The following is a 15,441-nucleotide window of genomic DNA, read 5'->3' as shown; positions in this document are numbered from 1 at the left end:
ACTGTTCTAGTGTACCAGGAGAACTGTTCTAGTGTACCAGGAGAACTGTTCTAGTGTACCAGGAGAACTGTTCTAGTGTACCAGGAGAACTGTTCTAGTGTACCAGGAGAACTGTTCTAGTGTACCAGGAGAACTGTTCTAGTGTACCAGGAGAAGTGTACCAGGAGAACTGTTCTAGTGTACCAGGAGAACTGTTCTAGTGTACCAGGAGAACTGTTCTAGTGTACCAGGAGAACTGTTCTAGTGTACCAGGAGAACTGTTCTAGTGTACCAGGAGAACTGTTCTAGTGTACCAGGAGAACTGTTCTAGTGTACCAGGAGAACTGTTCTAGTGTACCAGGAGAACTGTTCTAGTGAAGAACTGTTCTAGTGTACCAGGAGAACTGTTCTAGTGTACCAGGAGAACTGTTCTAGTGTACCAGGAGAACTGTTCTAGTGTACCAGGAGAACTGTTCTAGTGTACCAGGAGAACTGTTCTAGTGTACCAGGAGAACTGTTCTAGTGTACCAGGAGAACTGTTCTAGTGTACCAGGAGAACTGTTCTAGTGTACCAGGAGAACTGTTCTAGTGTACCAGGAGAACTGTTCTAGTGTACCAGGAGAAGTGTACCAGGAGAACTGTTCTAGTGTACCAGGAGAACTGTTCTAGTGTACCAGGAGAAGTGTACTGTTCTAGTGTACCAGGAGAACTGTTCTAGTGTACCAGTAGTGTACCAGGAGAACTGTTCTAGTGTACCAGGAGAACTGTTCTAGTGTACCAGGAGAACTGTTCTAGTGTACCAGGAGAACTGTTCTAGTGTACCAGGAGAACTGTTCTAGTGTACCAGGAGAACTGTTCTAGTGTACCAGGAGAACTGTTCTAGTGTACCAGGAGAACTGTTCTAGTGTACCAGGAGAAGTGTACTGTTCTAGTGTACCAGGAGAACTGTTCTAGTGTACCAGGAGAACTGTTCTAGTGTACCAGGAGAACTGTTCTAGTGTACCAGGAGAACTGTTCTAGTGTACCAGGAGAACTGTTCTAGTGTACCAGGAGAACTGTTCTAGTGTACCAGGAGTTCTAGTGTACTGTTCTAGTGTACCAGGAGAACTGTTCTAGTGTACCAGGAGAACTGTTCTAGTGTACCAGGAGAACTGTTCTAGTGTACCAGGAGTGTACCAGGAGAACTGTTCTAGTGTACCAGGAACTGTTCTAGTGTACTGTTCTAGTGTACCAGCAGAACTGTTCTAGTGTACCAGCAGAACTGTTCTAGTGTACCAGGAGAACTGTTCTAGTGTACCAGGAGAACTGTTCTAGTGTACCAGGAGAACTGTTCTAGTGTACCAGGAGAACTGTTCTAGTGTACCAGCAGAACTGTTCTAGTGTACCAGGAGAACTGTTCTAGTGTACCAGGAGAACTGTTCTAGTGTACCAGGAGAACTGTTCTAGTGTACCAGGAGAACTGTTCTACTGTTCTAGTGTACCAGGAGAACTGTTCTAGTGTACCAGGAGAACTGTTCTAGTGTACCAGGAGAACTGTTCTAGTGTACCAGGAGAACTGTTCTAGTGTACCAGGAGAACTGTTCTAGTGTACCAGGAGAACTGTTCTAGTGTACCAGGAGAACTGTTCTAGTGTACCAGGAGAACTGTTCTAGTGTACCAGGAGAACTGTTCTAGTGTACCAGGAGAACTGTTCTAGTGTACCAGGAGAACTGTTCTAGTGTACTGTTCTAGTGTACCAGCAGAACTGTTCTAGTGTACCAGGAAAACTGTTCTAGTGTACCAGGAGAACTGTTCTAGTGTACAAGGAGAACTGTTCTAGTGTACCAGGAGAACTGTTCTAGTGTACCAGGAAAACTGTTCTAGTGTACCAGCAGAACTGTTCTAGTGTACCAGGAAAACTGTTCTAGTGTACCAGGAGAACTGTTCTAGTGTACCAGGAGAACTGTTCTAGTGTACCAGGAGAACTGTTCTAGTGTACCAGGAGAACTGTTCTAGTGTACCAGGAGAACTGTTCTAGTGTACCAGGAGAACTGTTCTAGTGTACCAGGAGAACTGTTCTAGTGTACCAGGAGAACTGTTCTAGTGTACCAGGAGAACTGTTCTAGTGTACCAGGAGAACTGTTCTAGTGTACCAGGAGAACTGTTCTAGTGTACCAGGAGAACTGTTCTAGTGTACCAGGAGAACTGTTCTAGTGTACCAGGAGTTCTAGTGTACCAGGAGAACTGTTCTAGTGTACCAGGAGAACTGTTCTAGTGTACCAGGAGAACTGTTCTAGTGTACCAGGAGAACTGTTCTAGTGTACCAGGAGAACTGTTCTAGTGTACCAGGAGAACTGTTCTAGTGTACCAGGAGTTCTAGTGTACTGTTACTGTTCTAGTGTACCAGGAGAACTGTTCTGTACCAGGAGAACTGTACCAGGAGAACTGTGTACTAGTGTACCAGGAGAACTGTTCTAGTGTACCAGGAGAACTGTTCTAGTGTACCAGGAGAACTGTTCTAGTGTACCAGGAGAACTGTTCTAGTGTACCAGGAGAACTGTTCTAGTGTACCAGGAGAACTGTTCTAGTGTACCAGGAGAACTGTTCTAGTGTACCAGGAGAACTGTTCTAGTGTACCAGGAGAACTGTTCTAGTGTACCAGGAGAACTGTTCTAGTGTACCAGGAGAACTGTTCTAGTGTACCAGGAGACTGTTCTAGTGTACCAGGAGAACTGTTCTAGTGTACCAGGAGAACTGTTCTAGTGTACCAGGAGAACTGTTCTAGTGTACCAGGAGAACTGTTCTAGTGTACCAGGAGAACTGTTCTAGTGTACCAGGAGAACTGTTCTAGTGTACCAGGAGAACTGTTCTAGTGTACCAGGAGAACTGTTCTAGTGTACCAGGAGAACTGTTCTAGTGTACCAGGAGAACTGTTCTAGTGTACCAGGAGAACTGTTCTAGTGTACCAGGAGAACTGTTCTAGTGTACCAGGAGAACTGTTCTAGTGTACCAGGAGAACTGTTCTAGTGTACCAGGAGAACTGTTCTAGTGTACCAGGAGAACTGTTCTAGTGTACCAGGAGAACTGTTCTAGTGTACCAGGAGAACTGTTCTAGTGTACCAGGAGAACTGTTCTAGTGTACCAGGAGAACTGTTCTAGTGTACCAGGAGAACTGTTCTAGTGTACCAGCAGAACTGTTCTAGTGTACCAGCAGAACTGTTCTAGTGTACCAGCAGAACTGTTCTAGTGTACCAGCAGAACTGTTCTAGTGTACCAGCAGAACTGTTCTAGTGTACCAGGAGAACTGTTCTAGTGTACCAGGAGAACTGTTCTAGTGTACCAGGAGAACTGTTCTAGTGTACCAGCAGAACTGTTCTAGTGTACCAGGAGAACTGTTCTAGTGTACCAGGAGAACTGTTCTAGTGTACCAGGAGAACTGTTCTAGTGTACCAGCAGAACTGTTCTAGTGTACCACCAGAACTGTTCTAGTGTACCAGGAGAACTGTTCTAGTGTACCAGGAGAACTGTTCTAGGAGAACTGTTCTAGTGTACCAGGAGAACTGTTCTAGTGTACCAGGAGAACTGTTCTAGTGTACCAGTGTTCTAGTGTACCAGGAGAACTGTTCCAGTGTACCAGGAGAACTGTTCTAGTGTACCAGGGGAACTGTTCTAGTGTACCAGGAGAACTGTTCTAGTGTACCAGGAGAACTGTTCTAGTGTACCAGGAGAACTGTTCTAGTGTACCAGGAGAACTGTTCTAGTGTACCAGGAGAACTGTTCTAGTGTACCAGGAGAACTGTTCTAGTGTACCAGCAGAACTGTTCTAGTGTACCAGCAGAACTGTTCTAGTGTACCAGGAGAACTGTTCTAGTGTACCAGGAGAACTGTTCTAGTGTACCAGGAGAACTGTTCTAGTGTACCAGGAGAACTGTTCTAGTGTACCAGGAGAACTGTTCTAGTGTACCAGGAGAACTGTTCTAGTGTACCAGGGGAACTGTTCTAGTGTACCAGGAGAACTGTTCTAGTGTACCAGGAGAACCAGGAGAACTGTTCTAGTGTACCAGGAGAACTGTTCTAGTGTACCAGGAGAACTGTTCTAGTGTACCAGGAGAAGTGTACCAGGAGAACTGTTCTAGTGTACCAGGAGAACTGTTCTAGTGTACCAGGAGAACTGTTCTAGTGTACCAGGAGAACTGTTCTAGTGTACCAGGAGAACTGTTCTAGTGTACCAGGAGAACTGTTCTAGTGTACCAGGAGAACTGTTCTAGTGTACCAGGAGAACTGTTCTAGTGTACCAGGAGAACTGTTCTAGTGTACCAGGAGAACTGTTCTAGTGTACCAGGAGAACTGTTCTAGTGTACTGTTCTAGTGTACCAGGAGAACTGTTCTAGTGTACCAGGAGAACTGTTCTAGTGTACCAGGAGAACTGTTCTAGTGTACCAGGAGAACTGTTCTAGTGTACCAGGAGAACTGTTCTAGTGTACCAGGAGAACTGTTCTAGTGTGTACCAGGAGAACTGTTCTAGTGTACCAGGAGAACTGTTCTAGTGTACCAGTAGAACTGTTCAGGAGAACTGTTCTAGTGTACCAGGAGAACTGTTCTAGTGTACCAGGAGAACTGTTCTAGTGTACCAGGAGAACTGTTCTAGTGTACCAGGAGAACTGTTCTAGTGTACCAGGAGAACTGTTCTAGTGTACCAGGAGAACTGTTCTAGTGTACCAGGAGAACTGTTCTAGTGTACCAGGAGAACTGTTCTAGTGTACCAGGAGAACTGTTCTAGTGTACCAGGAGAACTGTTCTAGTGTACCAGGAGAACTGTTCTAGTGTACCAGGAGAACTGTTCTAGTGTACCAGGAGAACTGTTCTAGTGTACCAGGAGAACTGTTCTAGTGTACCAGGAGAACTGTTCTAGTGTACCAGGAGAACTGTTCTAGTGTACCAGGAGAACTGTTCTAGTGTACCAGGAGAACTGTTCTAGTGTACCAGGAGAACTGTTCTAGTGTACCAGGAGAACTGTTCTAGTGTACCAGGAGAACTGTTCTAGTGTACCAGGAGAACTGTTCTAGTGTACCAGGAGAACTGTTCTAGTGTACCAGGAGAACTGTTCTAGTGTACCAGGAGAACTGTTCTAGTGTACCAGGAGAACTGTTCTAGGTACCAGGAGAACTGTTCTAGTGTACCAGGAGAACTGTTCTAGTGTACCAGGAGAACTGTTCTAGTGTACCAGGAGAACTGTTCTAGTGTACCAGGAGAACTGTTCTAGTGTACCAGGAGAACTGTTCTAGTGTACCAGGAGAACTGTTCTAGTGTACCAGGAGAACTGTTCTAGTGTACCAGGAGAACTGTTCTAGTGTACCAGGAGAACTGTTCTAGTGTACCAGGAGAACTGTTCTAGTGTACCAGGAGAACTGTTCTAGTGTACCAGGAGAACTGTTCTAGTGTACCAGGAGAACTGTTCTAGTGTACCAGGAGAACTGTTCTAGTGTACAAGGAGAACTGTTCTAGTGTACCAGGAGAACTGTTCTAGTGTACCAGGAGAACTGTTCTAGTGTACCAGGAGAACTGTTCTAGTGTACCAGGAGAACTGTTCTAGTGTACCAGGAGAACTGTTCTAGTGTACCAGGAGAGTGTACTGTTCTAGTGTACCAGGAGAACTGTTCTAGTGTACCAGGAGAACTGTTCTAGTGTACCAGGAGAACTGTTCTAGTGTACCAGGAGAACTGTTCTAGTGTACCAGGAGAACTGTTCTAGTGTACCAGGAGAACTGTTCTAGTGTACCAGGAGAACTGTTCTAGTGTACCAGGAGAACTGTTCTAGTGTACCAGGAGAACTGTTCTAGTGTACCAGGAGAACTGTTCTAGTGTACCAGGAGAACTGTTCTAGTGTACCAGGAGAACTGTTCTAGTGTACCAGGAGAACTGTTCTAGTGTACCAGGAGAACTGTTCTAGTGTACCAGGAGAACTGTTCTAGTGTACCAGGAGAACTGTTCTAGTGTACCAGGAGAACTGTTCTAGTGTACCAGGAGAACTGTTCTAGTGTACCAGGAGAACTGTTCTAGTGTACCAGGAGAACTGTTCTAGTGTACCAGGAGAACTGTTCTAGTGTACCAGGAGAACTGTTCTAGTGTACCAGGAGAACTGTTCTAGTGTACCAGGAGAACTGTTCTAGTGTACCAGGAGAACTGTTCTAGTGTACCAGGAGAACTGTTCTAGTGTACCAGGAGAACTGTTCTAGTGTACCAGGAGAACTGTTCTAGTGTACCAGGAGAACTGTTCTAGTGTACCAGGAGAACTGTTCTAGTGTACCAGGAGAATTGTTCTACTGTTCTAGTGTACCAGGAGAACTGTTCTACTGTTCTAGTGTACCAGGAGAACTGTTCTAGTGTACCAGGAGAACTGTTCTAGTGTACCAGGAGAACTGTTCTAGACCAGGAGAACTGTTCTAGTGTACCAGGAGAACTGTTCTAGTGTACCAGGAGAACTGTTCTAGTGTACCAGGAGAACTGTTCTAGAACTGTACCAGGTAGAGAACTGTTCTAGTGTACCAGGAGAACTGTTCTAGTGTACCAGGAGTGTACTGTTCTAGTGTACCAGGAGAACTGTTCTAGTGTACCAGGAGAACTGTTCTAGTGTACCAGGAGAACTGTTCTAGTGTACCAGGAGAACTGTTCTAGTGTACCAGGAGAACTGTTCTAGTGTACCAGGAGAACTGTTCTAGTGTACCAGGAGAACTGTTCTAGTGTACCAGGAGAACTGTTCTAGTGTACCAGGAGAACTGTTCTAGTGTACCAGGAGAACTGTTCTAGTGTACCAGGAGAACTGTTCTAGTGTACCAGGAGAACTGTTCTAGTGTACCAGGAGAACTGTTCTAGTGTACCAGGAGACCTCTTCTCGTGTTCCAGGACTGTTCTAGTGTACCAGGAGAACTGTTCTAGTGTACCAGGAGAACTGTTCTAGTGTACCAGGAGAACTGTTCTAGGAGTACCAGGAGAACTGTTCTACTGTTCTAGTGTACCAGGAGAACTGTTCTAGTGTACCAGGAGAACTGTTCTAGTGTACCAGGAGAACTGTTCTAGTGTACCAGGAGAACTGTTCTACTGTTCTAGGGTACCAGGAGAACTGTTCTAGTGTACCAGGGGAACTGTTCTAGTGTACCAGGAGAACTGTTCTAGTGTACCAGGAGAACTGTTCTAGTGTACCAGGAGAACTGTTCTAGTGTACCAGGAGAACTGTTCTAGTGTACCAGCAGAACTGTTCTAGTGTACCAGGAGAACTGTTCTAGTGTACCAGGAGAACTGTTCTAGTGTACCAGGAGAACTGTTCTAGTGTACCAGGAGAACTGTTCTAGTGTACCAGGAGAACTGTTCTAGTGTACCAGGAGAACTGTTCCAGGGTACCAGGGGAACTGTTCTAGTGTACCAGGGGAACTGTTCTAGTGTACCAGGGGAACTGTTCTAGTGTACCAGCAGAACTGTTCTAGTGTACCAGGAGAACTGTTCTAGTGTACCAGCAGAACTGTTCTAGTGTACCAGCAGAACTGTTCTAGTGTACCAGCAGAACTGTTCTAGTGTACCAGCAGAACTGTTCTAGTGTACCAGGAGAACTGTTCTAGTGTACCAGCAGAACTGTTCTAGTGTACCAGGAGAACTGTTCTAGTGTACCAGGAGAACCAGGAGAACTGTTCTAGTGTACCAGGAGAACTGTTCTAGTGTACCAGGAGAACTGTTCTAGTGTACCAGGAGAACTGTTCTAGTGTACCAGGAGAAGTGTACCAGGAGAACTGTTCTAGTGTACCAGGAGAAGTGTACCAGGAGAACTGTTCTAGTGTACCAGCAGAACTGTTCTAGTGTACCAGGAGAACTGTTCTAGTGTACCAGGAGAACTGTTCTAGTGTACCAGGAGAACTGTTCTAGTGTACCTGGAGAACTGTTCTAGTGTACCAGCAGAACTGTTCTAGTGTACCAGGAGAACTGTTCTAGTGTACCAGGAGAACTGTTCTAGTGTACCTGGAGAACTGTTCTAGTGTACCAGCAGAACTGTTCTAGTGTACCAGGAGAACTGTTCTAGTGTACCAGCAGAACTGTTCTAGTGTACCAGGAGAACTGTTCTAGTGTACCAGGAGAACTGTTCTAGTGTACCAGGAGAACTGTTCTAGTGTACCAGGAGAACTGTTCTAGTGTACCAGGAGAACTGTTCTAGTGTACCAGGAGAACTGTTCTAGTGTACCAGGAGAACTGTTCTAGTGTACCAGGAGAACTGTTCTAGTGTACCAGGAGAACTGTTCTAGTGTACCAGGAGAACTGTTCTAGTGTACCAGGAGAACTGTTCTAGTGTACCAGGAGAACTGTTCTAGTGTACCAGGAGAACTGTTCTAGTGTACCAGGAGAACTGTTCTAGTGTACCAGGAGAACTGTTCTAGTGTACCAGGAGAACTGTTCTAGTGTACCAGGAGAACTGTTCTAGTGTACCAGGAGAACTGTTCTAGTGTACCAGGAGAACTGTTCTAGTGTACCAGCAGAACTGTTCTAGTGTACCAGGAGAACTGTTCTAGAGGGTGAGATTGACATATTCAGAATGGGTGTCATCTCTGGGATGATCAAACTCTGTAGCATTGGCTAACTCATGCTGTATTTGAGGCAAATCTGAATTGGATGTTACAAATGATACTTGAGGATTTCTCAATACCTGTCGTGTACGTAGGGAATAACGACATTCAGGTTGATCGTCTGACTGAGTATCAGAGGAAGAGAGTACAGGATCAGGAGGATTGTCAGAGTCTGTCACATTAGTCTGGGTTGGAACATCATTATCATCACATACTAACTTCATATGATCTAAATGCGATTCTTTATACTGACCAGTACTAATCTCTCTAACCTTATACTTATTACCAGTGATATGTTCAACTACTCGATAAGGACCAACAAACTTTTGATCAAGCTTTGGCATTGCAGACGTTTTGTTAAAGTTAATCAGCATAACTCTCGAACCTACTTTGATTTTGGATGGCTTTGCTCGAGTGTTTGCGACTCTTGTAAATTCTGCTGTTGATTTATGAAGTGTTTCACGGATTCTTCTAAAAACACTTTGTTAGAATATAACAACTCATAAGGCAAACGTTTATCTACACCATACAATGCATAATGTGGAGTGTCACCTATAGAAACATTGTAAGCAGAATTTATAGCACACTGCACATCAGGTATAACTTCATCCCAAGTTTCACTGTTGGGATTGATAGTGGCTCTCAAGACATCAAGTACTTTCTTATTGGTTCGTTCCGCTAACCCATTGCTGGCAGGATGATGAGGAACAATGGTGGATTTAGAGATCTTGTACAAGGTGCACAAATTTTCAAGAATTTCATTACAGAATTCACCTCCATTATCTGTTACCAGGGACTTAGGAGTGGTATGCCTGCAGATAATGCGTTCTTTAAACGCTTTAGCTACTGTCTCGGCAGTCTTATCTGCAATAGGAACTAACTCACAATATCTGGTGAAATGGTCTACCATAACACACAGATGTTTGTTACCTTGGAGGGAACATTGGAAATTAGTTAACAAATATAGCGCAACTCTTTCCCACGGTTCGCTAGTAGTTGGATATACTTGGATTGGAGTAGGGCCATTAGCATTGCCTTTATGTTGCATGCAGACACTACATTTCTTAACATACTCAGAAATATCAGTTGCCATACGAGGCCAAAAGTATTTCAATCTGGCTTGTTTTACTGAACGATCCATACCAGGGTGTGCAACACCTGGTACATCGTGAACTAGCTGTAAGGCTACATTCACTAGTGACTGTGGAATTACTAACTGGTATACTCTTCTGCTAGGAGTACCCAACTCGGCTGTTCGATACAGTAATTCTTGGTTCATGACAAAGTCACTGATGGGTGCTGGTGGCTTCACAGTCAGAATAAGATCTTCCTGGAGCAGGAATCGAATCACACCAGACCACATGGGATCCGTTCGTTGAGCATTCTTTACATCTTCAGCACTAAATGGAGGGTCTGCAGTTACTATACTAACATGTCGCGATAAGGCATCTGCGACTACATTTGACTTGCCAGGTAAATGCTCAAAGGTGGGATTGAACTCTTGGATAGTCAAGGTCCATCTGGCTAACCTTCCAGTAGGTTGTTTGTTCTGGAATAAGGGTATCAGTGGAGCATGGTCTGTCAAGACATGAACAGAGTACTGATAAATAATGTCTCGGAAGTGCTTTAAAGACCATACTATTGCTAAAGCTTCTTGCTCAGTTACTGTATAATTATGTTCAGCCTTTGTAAGGACTCGGCTAGCAAATGCAACTGCGTTGTACATGCCATCGGTCTTCTGAGCTAGTACGGCACCTATGCCAATTGAACTAGCATCAGTTGTCAGATAGAAGGGCTTAGAAAAATCTGGAAATTTCAAAATTGGAGCAGATGTTAGCTTTTCTTTGAGAGTTTGGAATGCTCTTTCTTGACGGAAGGTCCAAACAAAAGGAGCATCTTTCTTAAGCAACTCAGTTAGAGGAGCAGCTATGGAAGAAAAATTGGCAATGAAGGATCTATAAAAACCTGCTAAGCCCACAAAGGATCTTACGGCATCAGCAGTTTTGGGAGTTGGAAAATTTAGTACTGCAGTTACTTTACTTTGGTCAGTCGTAACCCCTCTAGGAGTGACTACGTGACCAAGAAACTTAATTTCTGATCTGAAAAATTGACATTTAGACAGTTTGATCTTTAAATTGGCTTCTTCAAGCTTACCAAGTACTACATCAGGTCTTTTCAAGTGTGTATCCACGTCTTTAGACATGACGATTACGTCATCTAAGTACACCATAAGTGCATTACCTATGAGACCTCTAAAGATATTAGTCATGAGCCTTGAGAACGTGATAGGGGAAGATCGTAATCCAAACGCCATACGGAGGAAGTGATAATGACCTGTAGGAGTGGAGAATGCAGTTAGCTCTTGGCTGTCCTCGTGAAGAGGGACTTGCCAAAACCCTTGTAACAAATCTAGGGTTGAAAAGACTTTGTTATCTCCGATATTACGTAAAAGATCACCCAGTACAGGGAGTGGAAAGCAATCTGGAATGGTTTTCGCATTTAACTTCCTAAAGTCAATCACTGGGCGCCAAGTACCATCCTTCTTAGGTACTAATATCAAGGGTGCATTCCAAGGGGAATTGCTAGGTGCAATAACTCCATCATCAAGCATTTGATTGATCAATTCTTCTGCGACAGCAACTTGTGAATGAGGCATTCTGTACGCAGGTATGTAGATAGGTCTAGTACCAGGTTCAAGTGGAATACGATGGGACAATAAGTTCGTTATACCCATCTTCTCACCTGGTAAAGCAATGGCTTTACGACGTTTGTTCAACAGAGTCAACAAACGCTTGACTTCATCTGGGAAGTCAGTGGGAGCTAAGTCTTTCTCCTCAACTGGTGGAACAGATTGATCCAGTGAAGTGGATGAGGTCTCCCCGGCAGAAATAGCACCGACCCACTGGTCAGGTGACAACTCATCCTCTGCCTGAACAGGGTAAGGATAGTGAACAAGGTCAACAAGATTGGTATTTGCTCTGAGGCGAACACTGTGACCAGAAGTGTTGGCCAGGAAGAAATGGATCTTACTATCTCTTACAACATGTAAGGATGGTTCAACAAATAGACCTTTTACTTTGCAAGAATCACTGTCAACTAGGACGTTATCACCATCTGGAACACTAGGAACAACAACAGACACTCTAGTGAGAGTACTAGCCGCAACAGAGACGTCTTTCTGCAGACGGCATGTGACATAAACAAGAGATGGCATTACTAGTTGCAAGTAATTGTTTTCCGACAAGGCATCCCCTGTGGAGAAACTACTACTCGAACTAGCAGGCATTGCAGGGATAGGTTGTGCACTCAAGGCAATCTGAGTGTCCTCGGACACTTGAGGCATCGGACTATCCTGCAAGTCTGAAGGTATAGGTGGAACACTGATGGGAGTGACAGAATTACCAGTGCCTGACCGCTTGGGTACGCTACTGGAGAATGCATTAGCTTGTAAGGACTTAATCCGTACATCATACTCTGCAGCAGTATAACAGATTTCTGATCCAAGCTGGTAACCCCAGAATGGAACGATCAAGTCGTCAATTTGTGCATGCCATCGATAAGGGTCGAGCACAATGCGTAAGTCTCGCATGGAAGCAAATCCCAGTACAAGGTCACCAGGGAAAGTAATCTGGTCGACAACAAGGAAGGAAGCAGTGAAGTCTCTACCTTGGATAGAAAAGGTTAGGGAAGTCCGACCTCGGACACGCAGGTGAGAACCAGCTACTCCACTAAGGGAGGACACATGAGTCGGTTCTACGAGAAGGACACATCGTAACTGCTTATCCTTAAACAAACTAGACCTAATAATATTGACTTGCGCACCAGAGTCCATGAACAAATGAACGGGCGCATTATGAACAGATGCTTGCACTATAGGGCCTATGGTTGCATTGGAAGTTATGTGCAAACAAAAAGGTGGATTGTCGTCAGAAAAGACTTGTTCTACTTCATCCCCAAAATCATCTATGTCAGAGACATGTGAAGCAACATCATCAGCAGGGTTGTCATTCTCGAGACTGCTTAAGGCTTCAAAGGAATTGTGAACGGGGATGGTGTACTCATTATCACCTACTGTCACCATGGGACGGTTTGACTGGGACGCTCGAATTCCCCCGAATTGGAAGAACGAGCCTGGTTCTGGTTAGTTTGAGAATTGGAAGAATGAGCCTGGTTCTGGTTATTTTGAGAACCACGATATCTGTTTCCTCTACGGGTTCTGCGGTTGGAACGGCCAAAGAAAGACCTAGAGTACTGAAGGTTATAGAGAGCATTGCACTCAGATGTGTCATGTCCATGTATTCTATGATAAATACAGTAGGGAAGATCTGGGTACTCATCATCAGTACGACGTCTCTTAGGGTAACTATCAGGACAATTAATTGCAATATGGCCACGGAAACCACAGTTGTAACAATTCCGCCGACTATGGTTACTGAATGTACTATGAATACTACGAGGTGTATAACGACTCTGTACACTAGTTCTTGGTGATCTCTGAGATGGTTGACGACCACGATTTGTCTCTGTGGCGCAAACAAGAGGTGGTGCAGACTGAGGCATATGTGTGACATTACTTTTGATACAAGGGAAAGTACCCTGGGGGCACAAGGAACGTACATGATTTAAGGCTGTAAGTGGTTCCATCGTCACAGTTGGAGGATGAGCCTCATAAGCACACACAGAAGCAGGTGGCATTAGTTCTTTAATTGCTCCAAAAGCTGCCATTTTAGCAAACGATGCTGTGGATGGTTTATCCTCGTCAGGGACAAAAGATGATGATTGGACAGCATTGATAAATGATGATAAAAGTTTGTCTAATCTAACAGCAAATGCACTCAACGATTCATTACTCATGGGTGTAGCATTCACTAGTTCCCTAAGAACGACATATGGATCAGCTGTTTTTACTGGGACAAGGAAAGAACGAATCAGTTCCTCATATTGTGACCACTTAGTAAGATTCCTGAAGTCTCGCATATCAAGGAGATCAACGACGTGAACAGCAGCAGGGGATCGATAAAGAGCTTCTTTAGCAAGTCTGATAAGACTTTCCTCTGAAGTCTTATCAACTAGAGCACTAGCACGAGAACGAATGGCCGCAAACCATGCTTCAAGACTATGTACATGGCCATTGAATAAAGGTAACGCATCAAGGGAATCACGAGTATAACTATAATATCTCAGTGTCTGGGTCAGTCTGTCAGTCGCTAAGGAACTGTGAGGACTGATGACAGGAGCAGCAGTAGCCTGAGAGGTCTGAGTATCGACATTCACTAAAGTATCACTTGACGGTATGTGAGACATAATGGCAAAGTAACACGAGAACAAATAAGGCAAAAATAATGAAGAATAAAAATGATATAAAATGCTAGAATTTAAATAAAAGATATGCAACTAATTCTGCAGAATAAAAAAAAAAATGTCTAAGATACACTGCAAGAGGAAGAACAACTCAATGTGAAGGACTATTGGTCAAGATAAAAAAAATTTACATTGAAATATACAAGTAAAAATATTACTGGAGACTGAATTAAATGCAAAATGAGCTGTCTTTACTCTTGTTAATAAAGAAATTAATTAATAAAATTTTAAATCAATGTAAAAAGTATAAAATAAAATTACTAAATTGTTAACTGGGAAATTTAAGTATTTTCTAAGAATGCATAGACAAAATTAAAATATAATTCATAAAAATATCAATAAAAGAAAATAATTCACTGCAGAACAAGTGCAACAAAATAATTCACTGCAGAACAAGTGCAACAAAATAATTCACTGCAGAACAAGTGCAACAAAATAATTCACTGCAGAACAAGTGCAACAAAATAAAGTGTAGAAATAATCACTGCAGTAATAAAGTGTCACTGGGAAAACTCAGGTTAAATAATGAAATTAAAATATGAAGAAAAAAACTGATTGAACACTTTAACTCTTAATTGTAAATTAGACAAAACAATTTACTCAAGCAGAGTAAGGAAACACTTTACGTTAAAAGTAATTGAAATTGCACCAAGAGTGAATTTGTTCAAAGAAATATAAAAATATGAATAAAATAAAACAAAGGAACAAAACAGGTAGTGTAACACTTACAGTGGCAGGGCACACTTCATTATTATAATATATTCTTACAGCAAAATCTCGCTGTGACTGATACGACAAAAATTTGCTGGCAAAAATAATGGTACACAGTCTGCGAAAAAATTAGAGGAATGAGACACTGCTGGCATACGAAAAAAAGACACACATAGAAATAAATGGATAATTTGGTATACTGGGGTGAATATCACTGCATGAAATACAATGACAATTACTGGAGAATACAACGCTGAAAGAATACAATAAAAAAAATGAATCACTTCACACAGAGTGACTGACTGGTACACTACACAATAATACTTACTACAGACAGGAGTAGCATAAAAAAAACAGAATAAAAAAATATAAGATAAGTGAAAACACTGAAAAATATTGTAAAAATAATGAGTTAAAGAAACACAATGAGTCTACACTGAAAACACAAGGTTTAGAGTACACAAGCAATTTACTATAAATGTCTCACACACGCAAATGTCTTTAAATGCAAGAAAAATGTCTCTAAACTATCACTGAAGTCTGTAGTAGTCGGGTGATTACTGGTGATGAGGGTAGGTTGTAGGTTGTCCTGCGCGGTGATGACTGACGCCTCCTACACTCACTGTTGTCGGAAGAAATGCGCTCACTCGGTGGACTCCCATAATTGGGTTTTATCGTTGGCGCTCACCTACAATCTCTTGACCAATTATGTGAGCCAAAACAGTATTAGGACCCGGTACAAGGGTACAAACAACCACAGGTAGATGGGGTGGATGGCTGGTGGTGGGCGGATAGTGGTGGAGGTA

The sequence above is a fragment of the Cherax quadricarinatus genome, chromosome 34 (assembly GCF_038502225.1).
Source record: "Cherax quadricarinatus isolate ZL_2023a chromosome 34, ASM3850222v1, whole genome shotgun sequence".
NCBI lineage: Eukaryota > Metazoa > Arthropoda > Malacostraca > Decapoda > Parastacidae > Cherax > Cherax quadricarinatus.
This window is presented reverse-complemented; position numbering follows the sequence as displayed.